Source organism: Macrobrachium rosenbergii, chromosome 11 (genome assembly GCF_040412425.1).
Source record: "Macrobrachium rosenbergii isolate ZJJX-2024 chromosome 11, ASM4041242v1, whole genome shotgun sequence".
NCBI lineage: Eukaryota > Metazoa > Arthropoda > Malacostraca > Decapoda > Palaemonidae > Macrobrachium > Macrobrachium rosenbergii.
In genome coordinates, this window is record NC_089751.1 from 4,764,417 (window position 1) to 4,775,493 (window position 11,077).

General features: G+C 44.3%; 1 protein-coding gene across 2 annotated transcripts in view; it reads right to left on the reverse strand.

The window, feature by feature from the left end:
* Positions 1–9,475, reverse strand: part of LOC136843094 (josephin-1-like) — a 57,192-nt gene extending 47,717 nt beyond the window's left edge. For both annotated transcript variants that reach the window (XM_067111075.1, XM_067111076.1), the window contains exon 1: positions 9,321–9,475. The gene's annotated coding sequence lies outside the window, so the exon portion shown is untranslated. The remainder of the gene's footprint in view (positions 1–9,320) is intronic.
* Positions 9,476–11,077: the final 1,602 nt, after the last annotated feature.

Sequence of the window (11,077 nt, forward strand, 5' to 3'; positions counted from 1 at the left end):
CCGGGAAATCAACATATACTTTTACGGCAATTACAAGATGTTAATTTACCTGCATCAAAATCATGACCTTATAAAAAAAAGAGCGAATTTTAGCCCCGGTGCCTAGTGAGTGCAGTCTCGGAGTCCCTAAGGTACGTTTCTTAGGGCTTCTTTTCTTGGTGTACCGAACAGTGTTTTTTTTTCAGATTATTTCATGAATTCAGAACTCTAAGTACATCTCTGTGCCTGTTTTTACCTTGGAAACTGCTTTTTTTCTACACTTTTAGGGCTGCTGGTAGAGGAGTTGAAGTTTTGTTTTTGTCAGTCACATGTTCTTTGTTAAGTAGAGTTAAGGGGCAAATAACAGTTGGCCAACAATAAACAAACTCACCTCCACTATCAGCAGCCCTAAAAGTGTAGAAAAATATTTTAATGATAAAATGAAGTTTGTTCATACTTACCTGGCAGATATATATATAGCTGTACTCTCCAAAGTCCGACAGAATTTCAAAAACTTACGACACACGCAGTGGGGCCAGGTGGTTAGTACCCATTCCCGCCGCTGGGAGGCGGGTATCAGGATTCATTCCCATTTTCTATTCAGATTTTCTAGTGCCACTGTCTCCTGAGGGGAGGTGGGTGAGCACTATAATTATATATATCTGCCAGGTAAGTATGAACAAACTTTATTTTATCATTAAAATATCATTTTGTTCATGAGACTTACCTGTCAGATATATATATATAGCTGAATCCCACCATTAAAGGAGGGAAGAGACAGAATAGGATTTAGGAAACAAAAATATGTAGGCGATTGACGCCTTGGTTCCTTACCTGTTAGCATAGCTGACTTCATGATACTGTCACCCAAGCCTGCTTCTGCTTTACTAGTCTCCAGCAAGGTAGTGACCTATATAGCTGGTGAGTTCTAGATGATCTGTCCACAGGGGCGTGACCACAATGGGACTAGATCATAAGACCATACTGTGAGGGCAAAAGGAGCAACGACCAACCACCTGACCAAGCCTATCTAAGTCATTAAACCTAACATAAGCTAACGACTGGGACGTCCACCTCCAGTGGCCAACCCAACAACCATAAAACACAAAATCAAGATTAGAAAATACTTCCTAACCTCTAAAGGATAGGATGAGTATCGTTCTCTGCCCCCAACACTGTGTCTGCGGAAACGTATGGTCCTAGCGAATAGCAGTCTTCGTATGTCGTCTTCACGTCCCGCAAGTAATGTGAAGCGAACACCGAATTGCTTCGCCAGAAGGTGGTACCCAGAAGATCGCTAAGGGACATGTTCTTCTGGAAAGCCACCGAGGTCGCAATGGCTCTCACTTTGTGAGCCTTGACTTTCAGAAGTCTCATGTCGCTGTCTTGGCAGGTAGAATGAGCCTCCTTGATCGTGCTTCTTAACAAGAATGCCAGAGCATTCTTGGACATCGGCAAGTCTGGCCTTTTGACAGAACACCACAGATTGTCCGACGGGCCTCGACTTCCTTTCGTCCTGTCTAGGTAGAATTTGAGAGCCCTGACAGGGCACAGGACTCTCTCTGATTCTTGCCCAAGAATTTCTGCCATACCCTTGATCTCAAAACTCTTGGGCCAAGGGGTAGAAGGATTCTCATTCTTGGCGAGAAACATAGGGCTTAGGGAGCATACGGCATTATGCCCTCTAAAGCCTATGTGCTTGCTGATGGCTTGAACTTCACTAACTCTCTTCGCCGTCGCCAGAGCAGTTAGGAAAATAGCCTTCCTTGTCACATTCTTGAGCGATGCCGAATGAAGAGGCTCGAATGTATCCGACATCAAAAATTTCAGAACGACATCCAGGTTCCAGGAAGGCGTCCTCGGCTGAGGTACCTTAGCAGTCTCAAAGGACCTCAAGAGATCGTGAAGATCCTTGTTGTCAGCTAAGTCTAGACCTCTATGTCTGAAGACTGCCGGCAGCATACTTCTATATCCTTTAATTGTCGAGACTGCCAGCTTTTCCTTCTCCCTAAGATGAAGCAGGAAGTCTGCTATCAGCGGCACAGAGGTCGTGGTTAAGGAAATCCCCTTGCTTCTGCACCATTTCCTGAAATTGGCCCACTTTGATTGGTATACCACATTGGAGGAGGGTCTCCTGGCGCTGGCGATAGCCCTTGCCACTGCTCTTGAAAAACCCCTCGCTCTCGCCAACTTCGTGATAGTCTGAATGCCGTCAGACTCAGAGTGGGGAGATTTTTGTGGTACCTTTCGAAGTGGGGCTGCCTGAGCAGATCGACTCTCAGGGGAAGCGTTCTTGGGAAGTCCACCAGGAAGGCCAAGACCTCTGTGAACCACTCTGCCGCTGGCCAAAAGGGGGCGATCAACATCATCCTCGTCCCTTCCGACGCTGCGAACTACCTGATGACCTCCCCCAGAATCTTGAAGGGAGGAAAGGCGTAGAGATCCATTCCCTCCCAATCCCAGAGGAGGGCATCTACTGCTACTGCTCCTGGATCTAGTACGGGAGAGCAGTATAGAGGAAGCCTCTTTGTCCTGGACGTCACGAAGAGATCCACCAAGGGACGTCCCCATAACCTCCACAGCTCCTGACACACCTCCTCGTGAAGGGTCCACTCGGTCGGCAGAAGTTGACGCTGCCGACTGAGAAGGTCCGCGCGGACATTCTCCACTCCTGCCACGAACCTCGTAAGGATCGTGATCCCCCGAGCATGGGCCCAAAGCAGGATTTCCTTCGCTAGGACAAACAGGGACCGGGAGCGAGTTCCTCCCTGTTTCTTGAGGTATGCCAGGGCTGTGGTGTTGTCCGAGTTTACCTGTATCACTCGGCCTGATACTTGGCTCTCGAAGAATTGCAGGGCCAGCAGAATCGCCCCTAACTCTTTGAGATTGATGTGCCAGGACACCTGTTCCCCTTTCCAGGTACCTGACACTTCCTCCCCCCCTAGTGTTGCTCCCCATCCCTCCCTGGACGCGTCGGAAAACAACACTAGGTCGGGGCTCTGAAGGTGTAGAGAAACCCCTTCTGCCAACCTCGAGGGGTCGAGCCACCACCTCAGGTGATCCTTGACGACGGGAGAGATCCTCAGGGTCTCCTCTAGATCCTCCTTGTCTATCCAGTTTTCCGCCAGGAAAAACTGGAGCGGTCTGAGATGCAGTCTTCCCAGGGAAACAAACTTCTTCAGCGAGGAAATGGTCCCAAACAAACTCATCCATTCCTCACCGAGCATGTTTCCTTCCCCAGGAAGGATGAGACTTTTCCTAAGCATTGCTGCTGTCGTTCCTGGGACGGAAAAGCTTGAAAAGCCACTGAATCCATCTGAATCCCCAGATACACGATGGACTGCGTCGGGATGAGATGGGACTTTTCTACGTTTACTAGTCGTCAACTCCAAAGTCGATTTCAGGTCCTCCAGACACTTTGACTGCGAAGAGGCTCGAATGAGCCAATCGTCCAGGTAAAGCGAGATTCGTATGCCCGCTAAGTGAAGCCATCTCGCCACATTCTTCATGATGATCGTGAAGATCATAGGGGCTGTGCTTAGCCCGAAGCAAAGAGCTCTGAATTGGAACACCCATCCCCCGAGTACAAACCTCAGGTACTTCCTCCACTGGGGATGTATGGGGACGTGAAAGTAGGCGTCCTGAAGGTCCAGCGAGACCATCCAATCTCCTGGTCTTAATGCTCCTAGAACAGACTGGGACTTCTCCACCGTGAACTTCTCCTTCACCACGAAGCGGTTCAGTCTGTTGACATCTAGGACTGGTCTCCATCCTCCCGACTGCTTCGGAACTAGGAACAGTCAGCTGTAGAATCCTGGGGAGTCCAGCTCCAGGACTTGCTCCACAGCTCTTTTCTCGAGCATTTGCACTAATAGCTCGAAAAGGATCTGTTGCTTCTCTTGATGGTAGGAGGGCGACAGATCCCTGGGCGACGTGCACAGAGGTGGCGTGTCGAGAAAGGGGATCTTGTATCCTCTCTCGATAACTTCGAGGGACCAGGTGTCCGCCCCTCTTGCTCTCCAGGTTCCCGCAAACGAAAGAAGCCTGGCTCCTACAGGTGTCTGGAGGCGTTGCAAGTCGCTTCTTGCCCCTAGGTTTCGGCGGGGCTCCGCCTCTGGAAAGACCTCTTCCTCGGGGAGACGATCTCGAGGAAGAAGCTCCTCCACGAAAGGGCTTCTGCTTCCTGGAGGTCTGACCCGACGACGACGTCAAAGGGACTGCCGGGCGTCTTGACAAGTGGGCCAAGAGGTCTTGAGTGGCTTTCTCCTTCAAGCTGGCGGCGAGATCCTCGATCAAGGACTGGGGGAAGAGATGGCTCGACAACGGGGCGAACAGCAATTCTGCCCTCTGCGACGGAGAAACTGACTTTGCTGTAAAGTTACAGTACAAGGCCCTCTTTTCAAGAGGCCCGTACAAAAGTGGGAAGCCAGTTCCTCCGACCCATCCCTGACGGCCTTGTCCATGCAGTTCAACACGCTGGACAGCTCCCCCAGGCTGATCGAGTCGGGACTTCTAATCTTGACGTCTAGAGCCCCAAACACCTGTCCAGGAAATTGAAGACCTCCATGGTTCGAAACAGTCCCTTCAAATGGTGATCCGTCTCCGACATAGTCCACGACACTTTGGCTGCAGACAGGAGGGACCTTCTAGGCACGTCGACCAAGCTAGCGAAGTCTCCCTGGGACAACGAAGGAACTCTTGAGCCGACGTCCTCTCCGGTCTTGTACCACATACCTGCCTTGCCGCTCACCTTGGACGGAGGCAGGGCAAAAGAAGTCTTGCCTTGGGTCTTCCTTTCCTCCATCCAGGTGTTAACCTTCTTGAAGGCCTTCTTCGTCGCCAGAGACGAAGTCATCTTAACAAACCCCGGCGCTCTCCTCGTCTTGGACGAAGCTAACTGCGAAGGAGGAGAGAGAGGAGCCGAGGGTTTGAACTTGTCGCCAAGCAAGTCCTTGAGAAGACTGGCTAACACCTGGTAGTCCGTAGACGAGGAAGTAGGAGGCTGCTCAAGGTCTGCAGGCTCCGACTCACAAGAGACTTCTCCCTCTTCAACGGGAGAAACCAGAGAGTCTCCCAAGACTTTGGGAGAACGAAGGCCTTGCGGTCCAACACGCAGATGGGATCTTCGCTTCCCCGCAGTCTTTGATTGCTCTGAAGCGTCACGTCAAGCAACCAAAGAGGCGTCCTGATGAGCGTCCTGTCGAGCATCCATCCGAGCGTCCAGCCGAACGTCCTGCACGGCAGCGAGAGGAGCGTCCTGACGAGCAGCTACAGGAGCGTCCAGGATAGCTGCTTGTGGAGCATCACGCCGCAGCCGAGCGTCACGATGGCGATCCAGCAAGCGGTGAGCATGACTGGGAGACGAAGCAGGTGACGGTGAAGACGAAAGAGGCACAGGAGAGGGGGACTTCCTGGACCTCTTGACAGGCAGCCTCGAGTCCTTGCGTCGACGACGCGGCTCTGCTTCCCTCTCAGCAAGGAGAGAAGCCAACTGACACTGCATGTCCAGCAGAATCCTCTCTGAAGACGTCCTGGTCCTCTTCTGTGGTGGGAAAGCGTCGAAACAGTCGGAAGAAGACGAAAATACGCCTTCACGTCCTCTTCTCTGAAGCTTCTCTTAAGCGGGCGAGAGTCCTTCCGAGAGTTCCACCCCTTGCGCGGGGAGGACGCCTCGGAGGACGAGAAGCAGTCCTTCAGGATACGTGCACGCGCAAGATCCTTGGCAGCCTGGGAAGCGACAACAGGTCCTGCCGAAGGGACGCCAGATCGGTGGGAAGCCCCGAACCCTCTTTGCGAGCCCTCTCCCTGAGTCCTGGGAGTCCAGGCCAGGCCTAGAAGCGTTATGGGGCGATCTGACGCCCCCTCCACTACACTAGGGGGATCACTACACTTAACTGCACTTTGAAGAGAAATCACTTTCGATTCCAGAGCACGGATGGTGTTCACAATCTCCGTCAGGGCCATACCCTGCGCAGACACAACCTCAGCGCCCGAAGGCAATACCACAGGGTTAGGTGATACTACGTCTACAATAGGGTTATCAGGAGAGGAATTAATACCCTGACTCTTACTAGCACTCCTGGAGGAAGACCTCCTGATCCTATCACGCTCCAACTTGCGTACATAGGCATCATACACCTTCCAGCTTGCATCCGGCAAAGTCTCACACTCCTTGCAGCGATCATTTATCAAGCAAACCTGCCCCTACACCTCATGCATACAGTGTGAGGATCTGCCGGCTTCTTCGTAGCCTCACCTTACACTCATTCACACAACATACTCTGAAGCTAGCAGAACTAGATCCAGACATCATCAAAGAGCAATCAAAAGCAAATCCAAAACAGTCCACAAAAGCGTATGCCAATCCACAATCAAAGTCAAAAACCAAAAGTCAAATAGAATACTTAAGTGGAAAATAACAAATTTACGAAATCCAAAGACGGAGGTACTGAAAACAGATGTTGACAGTACCGGCAACAGAAAAATCTGAATAGAAAATGGAATGGTTCCTGATACCGCCTCCCAGCGGCGGGAATGGGTACTAACCACCTGGCCCCACTGCGTGTGCAGAGAGTTTTGAAATTCTGTCGGACTTCGGAGAATACAGCTATATATATATATCTGACAGGTAAGTCTCATGAACAAAAAACAGTTTCCAAGGTAAAAACAGGCTCGGAGCTAATACTTAGAATTACCTAATTTCACATACTACCCTTCAACGTTTATTGGGTACGGCCGCCTATGATAACATTAAGGTAGGTTGGTAAAGGGTAGCTTAGCCAATGTTAACATCAACACTTAAGAGTTACCCGATTCCATGAATTTCAGAATCTATTGGGCAGCTTTTGGTATTTCTAAGTATTAGCTCCGCATGAACTGTATGGAACAGTTCCCCGAATACGAGACACATTCGGGAGCCATACGCTCAAGAAGGGATTGGCTGAGGAAATCTATTACAAAAGGAACCATACTATAGCTGGTTCACTTAAGGTAGATTCTTGGGGCCTACGAGACGTTTGTTTGGCAGCCTCTGATTGGTAGCTCAGAAAACTAGCAATATGTTTATATTTCTTCATTTATCTTACGTTTTGCACAAGATGGGAAAATTTTGGTCATACCATAGAATTCCGTGTTAATTGCGCAACTATATCATGATTTCCTGAAATCAATAAAATAAAACACAAAGGAATTACAATGAGTAAAAGTGAGAAGAGAAGCTTTTAATTCTTTATACCTGCTTTTACTTATCATCGGATTTTGCATCACTGATGCAATCAAGATAAAATAAAACTTGTGTTTTCATACAATAAATTCACCCTGAATAGGCTGGTGCTTTCAAGATTTTAGATGCGTGTGATATATGAAGAAAAAATGAAGAATATATCTTATTTTTTTATATATGTTGCATCGTTCTTGACTCAGTTTGGCAATAGTGCCGAGAGACGGTGATCTGCAAAGCTGAGGTGCCATTGACAGTTGCCAATTAGCAATATGAGAAGTTAACAGTTTTGACAATGTTTACCGTATTATTATGTCATTACATTTTCTGTAAATAAAGGCACAGAATTCCCATTGTGACTGCCGAACTTTTTCACTCCAATATCATATATGTCCGAATGTCTGGACATATCTGATAAGAAAAAATTAATAATCAGATGGGTGCATCTGGATGTGTTGGATTCAGTTTAGGCTAGGTGAGAAATTTGCATACTGTAGGCTACATGATAAATAACAGGCCTGCACAATTATCACATATAACATGTGCGAGTATATAGCCTAAAGGAATAAACATTCTGGTGTAAGAGTAGCTCAAACACATTCTGACAAAGACAGAATCTTATATTCGTTGCATCGTCAATAGATTTTATGGTAAGAAATAAAAAGATATACCTTCGTTTATTGAATGAACATATAAAAACCATCAGCTTTTGATGTTACTGACCAGAGAAGTAAGCGGCCAAAATAATGAACTTATATTTAGCCTGTTATTTATCATGTAGCCTACAGCTTGCAAGTTTCTCATCTAGACTAAATTGAAGCCAACACATCCAGATGCATCCATATGATTATTCATTTTTTCTTATCAGATATGTCCAGACATACGGACATATATGATATTGGAGTGAAAAAGTTCAACAGTCATAATGTGAATTCTATGCATTTATTTACAGAAAATGTAATGACATAATAATATGGTAAACACTGTCGAAACTGCGAACTTCTCATATCGCTAATTGGCAACTGTCAAAGGCGCCTCAAAGCTCTTGCTGTTTGCAGATCACCGTCTCTCGGCACTACTGCCAAACTGAATCAAGTATAGATGCAACATAATAAGACATAACATATTCTTCATTTTCTCTTCACACATCACACGCATCTAAAATCTGAAAGCACCAGCCTATTCAGGGTGAATTTATTGTATGAAAACACAAGTTTTGTTTTATCTTGATCATATGAATGATGCAAAGTCCGACGATATGTAAAAACAGGTATAAAGAATGAGATGCTTCTCTCTTCACTTTTACTCCTAATTCCTTTGTGTTTCATCTTACAGATTTCAGGAAATCTCGATTTAGTTGTACAATTAATACCAAATCCTATGGTATGATCAGAACTTTCCTATCTTGTGTGAAATGTGAGATAAACGAAGAATTATAAACATATTGCGAGTTTTCTGATCTACTGATATTAAAATGAAAATGTGAGCGAGCTGCATACCTCCCGGTACCTGCCAATCACAGGCCGTCAAACAAACGTCTCATGGGCCCAAGAAACTACCTTAAGTGAATTGGCTATAACCTATTGTACCCTACCTAACCTAACCTAGTAGGCCATGTTACTTAGCTGGGAGCTCTGGTCCCGGGGACCCCAGGGGGAAGGAAACCACCTTTTACCAATTTTAAGTTCTCCTATAGCACTGTGCATTCGCTATAGCATACATATTATCAGTTCTGAGGATAATTACAGGTTAATTACAGTCGAGCTATAAAAAATAGCCAAAGGGCAAATTCTTCATAAGCAACCAAAACAGGCTAATAGTATAAAAAAAAAGTCAATTTCCAAGGTAATAGTCTACCCGCCGCGGAGCTAATACGTAGTTCTAACCAACTTTTTGACTGTAAAATTTTTCAGTGGACTTAAAGCTTTGCGTCTGACCGACTGCACTACGTTAAAGAGAAGCTCCTTTGCCTAGGGTACTTCGGGTAAGCCTTGGCAATGGCCTATAGATGAAGCCTACCTATTAAATTACAGTTACAAGCAGAAACATTTCACAAGGATATTGCCCTTGCTACCAGAGTTACCTGAAAAAAAACCAAGAACCAGTAAGATGCAAAACTTACATGAAAATATTGAATAAGGTGCCCCTAACAAGCAAATTAACGAAGCTCTAGTGATGGAACTGACAAACGAAAAGGTAACGATAAAAACAAACATAACACAACTGACGATTCTGACGCCGACTTTACTGTACCACATCACAGGTTGGCTGCGGTCGCTCATGGCATTTCTTTTAGGATACTGCGTATCCATGGCTAATTTCTTTTATTGTGGAAAATGTTGCAGGTTCTTATAAGTATAACTCGTTCTTAGGACCTACGGGCTATAACAAGCACACACACACACAAGCATACACACATTATATCAGACAAGTCGGCTGGACGCTATCTATAATAATACACACACACATATATATATACACATATATATATATAATATATATATATATATATATATATATATATATATATATATATATATATAAACACACACACATATATATATATATATATATATATATATATATATATATATATATATATATATATATATATATATATATATGTGTGTGTGTGTGTGTGTTGTGTGTGTGCTTGTTCTAGACAGCGTCTAGCTGACTTGGCAGATAAAGTTATAGCCCCTAGGTCTTAAGAACGAGTTATATTTATAAGAACCTGCAATATTCCACAATAAACGAAATTAGCCATGGATACGCAGTGTCCTAAAGGATATATATATATATATATATATATATATATATATATATATATATATATATATATATATATATATATATATATATATAATCTGGCATTCCATGCACATACATAAATTGTAGTCATGCTCTGGATTCACTCTTCCTTTATTGCTTCCCATTTCGTGATTCATAATTACATCATCATGGAATTCTAGAATTATAGAACTGGACGCCGACTCTCCAATCCAGAGCTATCCTGTATTAGATACCATGCCACCGAGTGCAAAACGCATATAAATTATGATGATCTTAAAGTTATTGGCCAAGCACAGAACCAACAAGAACTTCAGATACTTGAGTCTTTAAATATTAAACTGCGGGTTCCCTCGTTAAACACTCAAACTGCCTCTATTCCATTGTTTTTGCCATAGCTCATTACTATTCGTACCTCTGATCTTTTTGTTTTGTTTTTCTGTATATATTTTTCTTTTACTGTTAGTGTGGTTCTGTCGTTTGCATTTTAAGGTTAGCGTCTTCTGCTTTTTGTATGTTACTGTCTTTGTTTGTCTCTCCATTCTTTGAAAATTTTCTTAAAATTTAACTTTTTTATTTATTTATTTTTTTTTTGTAATTTATTTGGAGTGTATTGTGATTTTGCTATTTTTAATGTGCTCTTGCGTAACCATATGTGTCCGTATGTAACGTGATTTTATGCTTTGTGTGTATGTATTTAAGTGTGCTCTAGTGTGTGTGTAATTTTGAAAAGCCTTTATAGAGTTTTAATGGCTAATGTTTTAACGTAATTCAGTTTTAGCCGTTCAGTACTTTCATTAATTTATTTAATTCTGCATAGAATTCCCTGATGATGTGATTATGAATCACGAAACGTAGGAATCAATAAAGAAGAGTGAATCTCTAGAGTATTCCTGCTCTTGACTACAATTTACATATGTGTGTGTGTGTGTAACTGAATCACGAAAATATGGAACGTTATGAATATATATTAGTAAAGATAAAATCTTTATATATATATGTGTGTGTGTGTATTATGTATATATATATACATATATATAAATATATATACTATTTGTGTATAGGCCTATATAATATATATGTGTGTTT